Source organism: Melozone crissalis, unplaced genomic scaffold (genome assembly GCF_028551555.1).
Source record: "Melozone crissalis strain CALT ecotype California unplaced genomic scaffold, PUWL_Pcris_2 ptg000042l_1, whole genome shotgun sequence".
NCBI classification, from domain to species: domain Eukaryota; kingdom Metazoa; phylum Chordata; class Aves; order Passeriformes; family Passerellidae; genus Melozone; species Melozone crissalis.
In genome coordinates this window covers 52,159,223-52,172,064 of record NW_026535820.1, presented here as the reverse complement: position 1 = coordinate 52,172,064, position 12,842 = coordinate 52,159,223, and the positions used below count along the sequence as shown (strand labels likewise).

General features: G+C 41.6%; 1 protein-coding gene across 1 annotated transcript in view; it reads right to left on the bottom strand.

The window, feature by feature from the left end:
• CDH20 (cadherin 20) overlaps window positions 1-6,456 on the bottom strand; it is a 118,515-nt gene extending 112,059 nt beyond the window's left edge. The window contains exon 1 of the mRNA XM_054284979.1: window positions 6,297-6,456. The gene's annotated coding sequence lies outside the window, so the exon portion shown is untranslated. The remainder of the gene's footprint in view (window positions 1-6,296) is intronic.
• Window positions 6,457-12,842: the final 6,386 nt, after the last annotated feature.

Below are 12,842 nucleotides of genomic sequence, written 5' to 3'. Positions count from 1 at the left end.
GGGTCAACACACTCCAATTACACAGACTCATTTTTTACCTTTGATTTTCTGAAAGGAATCATGTAGAAGAACTCAGCCCTGGTGTGCTCTCTTTCTGAAAACTCTTAGCACCTCTTGGTCTATGCTGTTGGGTGCTGCAAAGCTCAACAGGGCAAGTCCTACCCCTTTCAGTGAGTACTTGTTCCATTGGGTATCTGCACAGAAGCAGGAAGGGCATCAGATCTTCTGAAAAAAGTAAAATAGTTTACAAAAAGGCCTTACTGAGAAACAAATCCACATGTTTTCCCCAGGGGCTCCGGGGCAGCCCCAGCCAGCACTATTTCTTCCCTCTTTGGTGAGGACGTGAATTAATGGCATGGGTGCAAAAAAAACATCCCAATGCTCTCACTGTCAGAAAAAACAGAAGATGGTGAAAAGAAGAAAACCAAGAGCGAAATTCAGAAGGCAGCCCTATTACCCAATTACCTCTGTGTTTCACTGGTTCCAGCTTAAGCTTGGACTGGTTGTGGTTTGGGGTATCAACCCCTGAATGCTCAGGGGTTGTTGAAGTGCCATTACAAAAATTGTCACAGACAAACATATTTAACATACAGAATGCATTTAGTAGCGTACCTTGAATTTATTTCTTAGCATATGAATTATACTTGTGTTTTTCAAAGCAAAACAAGTAGTTTAAAAATTGGAACTGAATGTGGCTGCATGAAATGCTCCTTTCATCCATTCATTCTGTAAACGAGGACCTAAGTCAACTCCTTCACAACAGTTACGGTTTCTCAAGTCTGCAAACACTTTTCAAATGTGGGCTCTATCTTTTGGAATGCCATCAAGACATGCTTGCTAGTGTTGTAGCTGGTGAATTTTAAGTGTTTAGCTTTCAGATGAAATGTATGTAACTATGTTAAAAATTCCTCTGAAAAAAGTAGGTCTTATACATGCGTTGCTGTCAGCTTTCACAGTTCTATCCTTTTTTTAATTACCCAAGGCATTCTGATTACAGAGCTACAAAGTAATCTATTTAAAGCTGGGTTTTACAGTGATCTAATGGGCACAAAAACCGTACGGAATTAGAAAACTTACTTCTCTTCCCCTTCCTCTTATATTGCCAAATATGTTTAAATCAAACTTGTTTTAAAAACAAATATTCCCAGGGTAAGGACTTTCATATCAACTTCTGGTTGTTTCTGTTGAATTAGAAACCTCTGGCAATTTTTTTCCTACTGAAATGTAAATGATGACATATCGTTAACTAGCAGCATTACACCACTAAAATACTAGGATGTGTCTTGCTTGCCTCAAACTTCCCTCTCCTTAAGTGCAATGCCTTAGAGGCAGCAGTGTTTAAATGGTACAAAGTACTCCACTAGCACCAGCCTGAATCTTTATTTAGGAGAACAAGCTTCACATTCTTCCCTGCTAACACAGTATATGGAAATGTTCGGCTCCTCCATAAAGCACACTCATACACGATTACTGTCTAGCCCAAGGTACAGCACTGACATGACAGATTCATGTTCCCAGCTGTGACATAAGGGCTCTTTGACAATACCACAGTGAAAGCCCTATTAAGAAAACATGTGCCGGACCGTGCATCTGATGCAGTTAAACGCTATAAAAGATTTTCCAGGTGTTAATGAGTTGCACGAGCAGAATGAAAATGAGGGGGATCCATGTGCTTGGAAATTCTCAAGGAGCAGGACTCAGGCTCTCAGAGAGACGGACAAACAGCGCTTTATAAGCACCACTGGCCACGCTCTGCACCTGACCATACGAGGTGATGAGCGACCCCGACTATTCACTGGGGGAACTGTTCATTGAGGATCCTTTGCATGGGAAAAGACAGAATTTCATGTCTTCCTGCAGTTTACTACATCCTTTTACTTTGCTCTGTTTGGGAAAAAGCACCAGTTATTTTCCCCCTTTTAAGCTTTTTTTTTTTCCCTAAAAAGAAGGAAAACATTATGCCTGTTGCTTCTTGTTTTAAGTTTTATGAGGGATTCAGCTTGACCCAGTATAGATAAGAAATTGTCATTTAGTTCATGTTAAAATATCACTACTTAGAGTTTATGTTTTAAAGAACAGACACACAGTCTGTTGAACACTTTGAAAAAGCAGTGGTTGGAATTTTTCAAGGCAATGATGATGTCTAATATAGATTCCTTTAAGATATGTATAAAATCCTATGTATGGGCTGCCCTGAGAATTTCAACCACCAATACTTCAGAGTATGTGCATATGTTATTTTGTGCAACAGCTACCGACAGGAGAAATGCTTATTCACATAATCTGTTGACTTGATAAAAAGATTATTTCATTTCTTTAGCATGTGTGAATTTTCTGGTTACTCTACTTGAGGAGGTAAGTTTTATTTTATCTATATATGACAGGTACAGTGAGGGAAGGCTGCAATGCAGACTGTTTCATGCTGTTGTGACCACAATCACAGCCTTAAGCCTGGCATACAACTGTAGCTAAGAAAAAAAAAGATAATTTTGTCGCCATGCTAATTTCAGCCTGATTTTCTGAAAAGGGGAAGCTCCCAGTAATATGACAACCAATGGAGTGTCTCTTCTCAGAAGTTAATTTAGAACCACCCATTTTATTTCCCACAGAAAAGTCAGTACTATTTTATCTCTCATTTCCAATCTAATATCCCAAGTTATCTACCCACTCTTCCCCCGCCCCAACAGAGTTACTTAAATTAACTTGGAGCACTAAATTTTCTTAAAGGCATAAGAAGACTAGGTGGAGAGAATAAGCAAACCATTGTTATAACACATTGACACAGATTCTTGAAATTGATGTCTGAAGGGTTAAATTCCTCTGGCTTGCCAGGTGTTCTGTGCAAATGCTGCATTCATACAATGTAGTATCTGACCATTTAACCATATGTCAAACAATCTTTGCTATGACAACCAGATGTAGACATTGCCATGGAATGAAATTATCATTTTATTAATTACCCTTTAATTAGTTGATACAGGAGAGAACATGCAGTAATTTAGTCATAATTGGCCTGACTGAGACTCAATACTTAAAGGGATGGAATCTGTTTGTGAGACTACTTGTTATGAATAACAATTATGTCTGTGACAATGCAATTTTATTATGAAGATGTACTATGCATTTCAAACACTATAAATTGGTATTAAGGATAGGTATAAGATAGTATCCAGGATTCTAGCTACAATTTGATGGCAACTAATTTCCTTGAATAAAAATCTGTAATCCTCTGTGTATTTTGCTACACATTATAACAATGCAAGAAAGACCCCTAACCAAACTCACTGTGATGACCTAAGTGTGTTTTCAATGCATTTTATTATAGAAATGAGGAGGCACTTACACTTCAGGCACTTCGCAAAATCTTTTTAGCAATCTTCAAATTATTCTAGACTTTAATATGATATTTATGCAAGGTGTGCACCCTGCAAATTTTTTGAAACGCTCTTTGACAAAACATTGTAATCAGAAACCTGAGCAGAGTCTCTTATGTGGTCACATGTCACCATACCTTTTGGATTTTTGTAAGAAAGGGGAACATCCCTAGATTTCTCAGACTACATACGTGTAAATAAAGTTGGCAGCACCCCTCTCTAGACTGTAGCAATAGGTAAATGTCTTGAAGACATTCTTTCACCACAGACTGCTGTTAAATCAGGAATACTCTTCACAGACTGAGTATTGAGTATCACTGTAGTAGGACAGAGCACATTCAACAGCTTAATAAAAATGCTTGTGAAGTGGATCTTAACATTGGCCCTTACATACCCAGTTGTTAAGAGATGTTTTTGTCATTCTGGAGCCATCATTCTGTCCTTGCTCTTCTAAACTCTATGACCTGAGAGAAGACTGCAGTGTTTTATATTAGTTTTGTACTTTTAGATGGACAACATGCCTCTTGTCTTTCCACAAAAATCTCAGAAATCGCAGGTCAAAACCTTCAGCAAACACATCTCAAACAAAATATAACCAACTGCTTTACTTTTCAGAGCTGAATGAAAGCTCTCTCCTTTTTTTTCTCATTGTGGGTAGCTCTTATTTTTTTTGCATGTGCAGTGACAGAAATTAGACTTAACTGAATTAGTTTTAAAACCTTGCCCAATTACAGCATGTTTATTTATTTCTTTATGATGGATGTGCAGGCTATATAGATGTCTCCAAGCCAAATAAGTCCTTCATGTAAATGTTGTAAGGTCAAGGAAGTTATACAAATGATAAGTCTGTTTCCTTTTAGAAATCCTTCTACCTTGCTTAAATGACTATGGGCTGCTTTCAAAGTTGGTTTTTCCTTTTCTTTTTAAACACAACATCCTTCCATCCTTTCTGATGGTTAATTCACTATTATGCTTCTTTAGCACAAATGTGTATATATATATGGAAAAACATGCTATACAGGAAAGCAAAACACCTTTTTGCCTAGGGTGCCATCTTCCAGTTAATATCAGTAAGTCATATTCTGTTGCTTATAAGTGAATCTTGCTCAACAACTTATCACCACCTCCAGTACAAACACTCACAGGTTGTATCTTCCTGCTGTGTCACAGGGAATAGCTAACACAGTGTAACAAGAGATCATTTCATTAGATTACCATGAAAGAATCGCTGCTGCAAGGAACTTGAGCTGAACAGGGACACAATCACAGTGTTAAAGCCTTGAAACAGTTTACCATTAAAGCCTTGTGTGACTGCTTGAGAAATGTCTTAGAGCAGCAGAAAAGCTGGCACCATTAGCTTTCATCCCTGCTGAGTTGGCAATAAAGTGCACACATAAGTAAAATGCATTAATTGGTATTAGTCAATCTAGTTAAAATGTTCATTCTCCAGGCATCTTCAGATTTCATTTCCATAAAATAGGATTTCTTTAAGTCACATAATTTGATTTTGTCCAGCCCAAAATGATACTGACACAGTGGCAGCAAAAGCACAATTACACCCCAGCTGTATAAAGGTGCTCTCTATCTAAATAGACTGGGACCCACGTGCTCCCAGTCTCTCTCTCTCTCTCTCTCTCTCATACACACACACACACACACACACACACACACACACAGAGAGAGAGAGAGAGAGGGGAAAAAAGCATCCCACAGGAAAAAAAAAACTGTGGAAGAGGAAAAAGTGATGCATTTTCCTAGCATTTTCCTAATGCTATTTTTCCTCCCTTTCCCCCGTATTTTTCCTACTGTGCACTACTGATTACTGCACTTTTAAGATCAGAATGAACAATTAACTGCCTAATTATTCCAGTCACACCAAGCCACAATGAAATCTTTATTCAGTGTTTACAGCAATCTCTGGCAGAGACTGTCTTGCTGTTTTTAAACCAAGAAGAACTGCTCCCTTTGGCTCCCTTCAGCATCAGCTGCCTGGGTTTCAGAGCTGGATGCCAATAATCAGCCTCCTTTTTCTCTTCCAAAGTGGCTATTTTTTTTTTAAGGGTGAAAAGACCTATTCTCATCAACTCCCCATATATTCTGCCTGATTTATGTCCCAGCCACTGGGTCTCTTCCTTCCGTATCTTTTGCCATTTGTGTCCCCCCGCAGCCCCTCCGGCGGCGCCCGCCGAGCCCCGGACACCCCCGGACACCCCTGGAGCCGCCGGGCACCCCGGACAGGGGGGAGCCTCTTCCTCGGGAGCCCTGGAGAGGGGGCGGGAGGCGGGATGGGGGGTGGATAATGCCCATCTCCGGCTGCACAGCATCCACACGCATCCACACACGCACACCTTCTCCCACAGTTCTTTCTCGCTCTGCCGAAATCTCGGAGGAGGCTCCCCGCCCCGGGAAAGTTGGAGGGAGCCGCTCCACGCCCCGGGCGGCTCTTTCTGCCCGCTGTCCGTGTCTCCGAGCTGCTCCCCGCTCCCGATGCTCCGAGCCCCGCTCCGCCCTGTGCTGCCGGGCTGTGCCCGCTCCCGCCGCGGCGCCAGGGCACCTGCGGAGCGGGGCAAGCTCGTCCCAGCCAAACTCCAGAGCGACCCGGGCTGGGCTAGCTCCGTTCCCCACCGCCTCCTCCTCGCCCTCTGGCTGCGGCTGGACAGCCAGGGGGTCGGGGAAAGAAAAAAAAAAAAAAAAAAAAAAAACAAAACAGGAGGAACAACTAAGATGAAAAGAATACTAAAATCCTAAGGAGAAAAGAAAGAAAAAGTAAAGGAGAAGAGAGAAAAGGGGGGGAAAAAGGAAAAAGGAAAGGGGAAAAATAAGAAAGAAATAAAGGAACAAAAATAAAGAAAATGAGAAAAGAAAGAGGGGGGGAAAGGAAAAAAGCAGAAGAAAAAGTCCGCGAAGGAGAGGTCGGGTTACCTTGCAGCGCGGAGGAGCTCCCGACTCCCTTCCCGGCGACGGGACTTCCCTGCTCGGCCGGGCGCGCCCCTCACATCCCGCGCCCCCGCTCCCGCCGCGGAAGGAGCAGCCGCTCGCTGCTGTCCCCGGTGCCGAGAGCCGCTCGGGCTGGGGGGGCTGCGCGGCCGCGGGCGGAGGAGGAGGAGGAGGAGGAGGAGGAGGAGGAGGAAGGAGCCCCGCGGCCGCCCCGCTGCCCAGAGCTGCCCGCGGGCAGTGGCCGCCGCTGGCCCCGGCTCGGCTGCCCGTGGGTGTCGCGGCGGGTCCGACGCTGCCGCGGGGACCTGCGGGAGGCGACTGGTGCCGGAGCTGCGCCCTCCTGCGCCGCCCCCCGCCCTCCTTCCCGGGAAACCCCCGCCCCAGCTGCGGCCCCCGGGCTCCACGCAGCCCCCGGCTATAGGAGAGAACCCCGGGTGTCCCCTCCGCAGGGCTGGCTACATCTCGGGAGGATGCCAACACGCACCACAGTGGCTGCTGAGGTAGACCAAAAGTCACACCGGAGAGGCGAAGCGGTCCTTTATTTAACTAAAAGGGTGCGGAGATGAAAGCTGAATTTCTTTGGAAGGCTCGATTTTAGTTAATAAACACGCTGAGACTAATGTCAGAGCTACTTTTATGAGGGCAAACAGTAGAGTTTCCTGGAGGGTTTGTGTAAGACTTTTGAAAAACAACCAAATAATAAAGGGGTTTTACGTCCACCTTTAAAGATCATTTTAGTGTTCATAAAAGCTGCCAGGCCTGCTGAAATACTCCCCATCCACAGAACAACAACTGTAAAAGCAGGGGCAGGACAAGGCATCCTTTCTGCCAACTAATTCGTCTCGATCTTGACCTGAAGCAGCCAGGAGGGCAGGTATTCCTTATCCACCATTCCTGTGCTAGCCTTCATCTTTCTGCACAGAATGGGAAGGCAGCAAACTTGCACCAACTTTGATGGTGTGTATGTATGAAAAAGAGAGGGAAACTTGTCCACTTGGGTATGAGGAGGTTATTACCTCTCTAATAGCTCCCTGTAGCAATAACTCCTTGTTGCTGCCAGCACACAGCCCATTCCCTGTCTCAGTTAAATTGGTAAATCTCAAGCAACTCCACTAAGCAGAGCTGTGCCCCATCAGTCTGTGGCCAAGCCGGTGAGTGGCAGTAGGAGACTCTAAATCTCATTATCGATTATCTGGGACGCTGCCAGTCCCTCAACAATTAGATCTTGAGATGAGGATTCAGATTATACAGTCAAGATTTGTTTTGGGTGGGTTTTTTTGTTTTCTTTTTTTCTCTCCAGATTTGCACTAATGATTATTTGCAGAACTGAGGTCTCACTGGCTGGTTTTCTGGCCCTGCATTTTTCATATTGATCGTAACATAGTCATTTCAGCATTACAGAAGAAAAAATGGCAGTCAGATCTCTGGAGAGAAGTTGCTGGAAGTTTGAATGCTGGCAAAGTGCCCAAAACAAATGATGAATTACAGCTATGATAAATGAATACTTGGGTGTGTTGGGAAGCCATACAATGTTCTCCCAGTTTCCTCTTTTTAATGTTCATCTTTGAGCTCATCCTCAGGCTGAGGGAACATTTTTAATGCAGCAGTTGGAGGAGGCAGGAATGGCCTTTGTCAGCATTACTGGTCAGCCACAGAGTCTCGGCACACTTCTGACAAAAATAAGGCAAAAAAGACCACTTTTCCCTAGTACTAGGACAGAATACTTGTAATAACATCTGGAAAAGTATCAGAACCCCATTACGACTTTGAGTATAATAGCAAGAGCAATGACCTCTTGCTAGAACTGACCTGGTTACTGAATCAATGCACTTACTTCTTGTATTTGCACACATCCCCATTCCTCTGCTTCAACATACTTGGAATAAGTCTGACTGCAATCTTAAAGGCTAATAGATGCCACTTGAAAAGTTTGCATTTCAGTCTGTTTGCATTCATAGTCTGTGAGTTTTTCTTCCCTGAGTTGGACTGCAGTAGGGGGAAAAAGTCAGAATAAAATACATGTGACAGCTTTAACAGAATGGCGACTCTAATTGATGTCCTTAGATTATTGAATGTACTACAGTTCCATGAAAATAAAATGCAGTACTGTCTATTGTTTAAGTTTATAATTTAGGGTTAATATATAGTACATAAGGCAGCACTCCTATGTGACACAGAAAACACAAGAGAATTTTATGATACACAGAGTAAGCACTAGAACAAATCCATGCATTTAATAAATGAACTTCTCAGTTTCACATACACAGCCAAATGGGCTATCCAAACATTGTGTTTACTAAAGCAGATGTGGCTGCATACTTTAAATTCTGTCTCATGTGTTGTCTTCTTTCACAGGGACATGATTCAGTAACGTGCCTGTGACTTATCTTTTCTGAGACCTGTGCTACACAGTAAAATAGGAGGAACTTACATTTTCACTGTCTCATGCTCCCCTCCCAGTACACAGCTGAATCACGCAATCTGAAGAGTGCTTTCTTGTGCCTCTGACACTGGAGTTGAGAGATTGTGGCAAAGAATGTGTTCATCAACTCACCTGTCGCAGCATCTCATGTTTTCAACCACCAGGCTTTTTCAGGAAAAATGAGAGAAAGTTTCAAACATTCATATGCGAAATGCACGTGCAGAACGGGTGGATGAAGAAGTGTCTCACCTCCTTCCCCAAAAACATGAAATAAAATTACAATTTTAAATGAAAAAAAAGGAATCGAACTATTAAACCTTACATGAACAATAAAAATCAATTGTTGAATCTAGACCATTTATTAAGCACAGTTGTGATTAAGTGTCCTTACATGAAAGAAGTGAATCTTTCATCTCCAATACTCCCTGCCACCATACTATACATAATTCTAAAGCCATACAGAGTAAAAAAAAAAAAACTAGAAAATGCAGCATGCTGAGTTGTTTTAAAATTTAGAGGCTTTCTGAGAGATGAAAGAAGCATTTTGCTATCACTGTTTGAACAAGAAAATTTTGTATGCTGCAAGGTATTTACACTGTTCTCCTACAAGGAAGACTTTGAAGATGAAGCATTATTTATGGATATTGCTTATGTGTTCATATAGCTTTCTGTCACGCAGGACTGAAACAAGATATGAGTTGCAACTTACCTAAATGACAAAGGTGAAGGAGCAAGAGAGGAGAAAGCAGGAAAACAACTATTTTCCATTTTTATGTCATTGCATGTCATACCACAGCTTTTATGTTTCTGTCTTATACCCCTGCCTCACTTTATCCAGCTTGGTTCATTATTCTTCTGACAAGAAAAGAGGGTTTGGATTTTGCAGGTGTGGACTGTGTGTGGTGTCACTTTAGAGGTGGCTAACAAGAAACACTCTTTACAAATACTAGAATGGTACATTTGCACCAAGACATGTCAGAGAAATTGATATGATGGAATTTTTGTAGCACCTCTGTGACTTTTTAAAATAGTGGATGTTTATTTCACCATTGATTTGCTTTTGTAGTTGATCACGACCTAAACTGTAATGATTTGTATTGTGCAATAAATCACAGCTTTTTAAAATACAACAATTGTTAAGGGCACTATAGAATCTATTTGACAAGGCAAAAAGAGTGATTATTCACTAAAAAAGATTCCATATACCAAACAATAAAATGAATCCATGACCCAAAAGCAGTAAGTTTCCAAAGCAATAAAACAATATTGCACATTGCTGAAGAAGTGACATAGCAAGACAATGCATCTATAACAAGAATGGTGAAAGGAATATGTGCGGTCATAAAGTCACATCCATCTCTGTAAAATGTTACTAAACCAGTAATAGGAATAGCTTTCAAGTTGTCATGTCCACAGGGAAGAATATCAGCTGTACTTGCAGCCAAGAAAGGCCAGGCTGTTATGTACTACAGTGGTGAAACTCCTGACTGCTGTACAGTCTGTTCAAAAAGCATGCATGCACACAAAATCCAGTGGAGAAATTAATAAGACTTCAGCACAGGACACAAAGACAGTATATGGCTGAACCCGTTGTGCCACATGTGTACAGATGTACCCCAGAACCTCTTATCCAGCAGGCTCCAAGACAAGGCTTTCCCCATCACAGGCTTTTCTTTTGGCCTTCACTCTCCTTTTCTTCCAAGGAATCAGTGATGTGTCTCTCAGGCCCCCCATCCCCTTGGAAGTAAGGCCTGATTTTAATCCTTCTCAAGGGGTTATCTGAGCTTACCACGGTCAAAAAATCTTTGTAATGTTTTCCTCCCTCAGAAAAGAGGGATCCCCTCCCTCTTTGCTCTGCCTTTTTTTTTTGTTGTTTTGCCTTACTCAGTCACTTAATATAGTGGTTTATCTCCTTTGTTGCTTATGCAGGGTGGAGAAGACAAATCTGACACAGCTTTCTTCTTAGTCACCTTTTCTTCTATAACAATTAAAGAAAACTTTATTTAAGCATGTATTTAAATCTGGTGGCCATCTGGAAATACAGCCTTGTTTTGGGCTATCTCCTGCTCTTTAAAATAAAGTCTTTGTCTCTGCCACCTCTCCTTAAACTTAATTATCAGTTTATCATATTAGTCTTGTTTTAGTCTATTGTTTCTTGAAAGGTCTGTAGGATTCAGCATCTCCTTTCTCAATGGCTGTTCATAAGTAAGAGATTAAATTAGAATATGGATGTCTATTTCTGCTAAAAAGACCATGAGCATGGTTTTCTCCATCAGTGTCTTCAGAATAGTAATTTGTGGTCTGGAGTCACTGAGGAAAATACTCACTTTTTCTCCTGCTGAGAGAGGCATTAGCTTTTCCTTCACACAAGTCTTTAAAACTCCACAGCAGTGGCAGGGAATCCCAAGAGTAGGAGTCAGCTTTACAGCTCTGGGCTTTATTAATTTAGTTTGAAACCTGATTTGTTTCAAGACAGCAGCAAGAAAGTTTACTGAGTCCTATTCACATCTCAAAATGTCACCTCAGATGGAGGGCACCAGGGGACTCGCATGGCTGAAAGCCTCAGAGGGAGCTGCCAAGGAACTGCCATGTCATCTTGGCCTCAGCCTGGCCTCTCCCTGACTGTACCCATTTCATTTTGCTTATTTTTATCAGGGCATGTGGAATTTCCAAGCGAAAACAAAGGAAAAATACACATGTCTGTATTATTACAACTCTACCTACTCTTAACAATTTTTCTCCCACAATGTTTCTAATGGAATGCTGATGAGCAGATTTTCTGCTCTTCCAGGCATTTACTAAACCAATTCTGAATATCTCTAACTGCACCACTTAGGTAAAAGAAGTGAATTATTTGTTGTGGTCCCTGTACCACAGGATATGAAGTGTGTACTATGGACAAATCACAGGTAGGATGCTGGTTGGTAAACAAGCAATTGTCAAATTGCCTTTGTCTGCAGACAACTACAGATAACTGTAGGTAATCAAGGATTGTCTTCTTGCCATGCATGATGACAGGGGCTAATAGAAAAGAAATAAAGTGAAGAAGGAAAAACACTTCAGATGTCTCTATATGAATAGAAAAAGGAACAGGCTTCTATTGTCAGAACTTAAGTCAGTGACGTCTGTGCTTGGGCTGCTTTTCCTGCTTGCACTGAATGTGACAATACAAAATGCAGCATAACTCTGATTGCCCAGCACTGTTCATGTTCTCTCTATGGGAACTGAGCAGGGATTTTTCTTTGAATATATCATTTACAGCTTGCTACAGCAATTCTGCAAAGTCAATACATATCCTTAGCACAAAGCAGAGAATGAAGGGCATTATGGAGAAGGAGAGAAAGATACTACATTGACAGAGAAAGATGAATTCCACTGCACAAACACATTACAGGTTCCATTCAGAGGAATAAAATTATTCTTTTTTTCAAACAGAAAGTATTTTTCAAAATACATTTAATATGGTTATATTTAAAAAGATCTTGTGTGCAGCTTATATGTCACTACTGACAAACTCTCTGGCACTGAATTATCATATGATTATCTATTGTGCAAAGAAGATCAATTTATTGATTCAAGTCAGATGTATTTGAGAGGCAAGGTTTGTAGACACAAGTAATATTTTTTATTAGACCAACAGATTAGAATGAAAAGATGGATCAGAAACACAAGAGTAAAAGCAGAGTAAAAAAGAGTCTGGTTTTTTTTCCCCAGGTGCTCAAACTGGCTACACAAAAGATGTTATTTCTCTGGGCAAACTTAGCTGCTGTTACAATCTTAGATCACCATGACTGTTACAATGCTGTTGCTTATGTAATTATAAAATACCTGTCTGAGAATCTAGTTCCTCCTCTGCATAATTAATAGCATCTGACTTGTTTTCACTACTGTACTGGGAATACATTTAAACAAAATCTTCTCCTGAACACCTGAAACAATCAAATTGGAGCCCAAAAGTGTTGAGGAAGGGTACGGAAAGCAATTTTCAGCCACAGGGTGTCTGTGCTAGAAGTGGTCTGCTAGAAAGCAGACAACCCTTGGGCCTGCAGAAGGTGCTGCATTGAGCTTCAGAAATGCACCACAGCTAATCAGTTTTCTCTGGGAAGGGA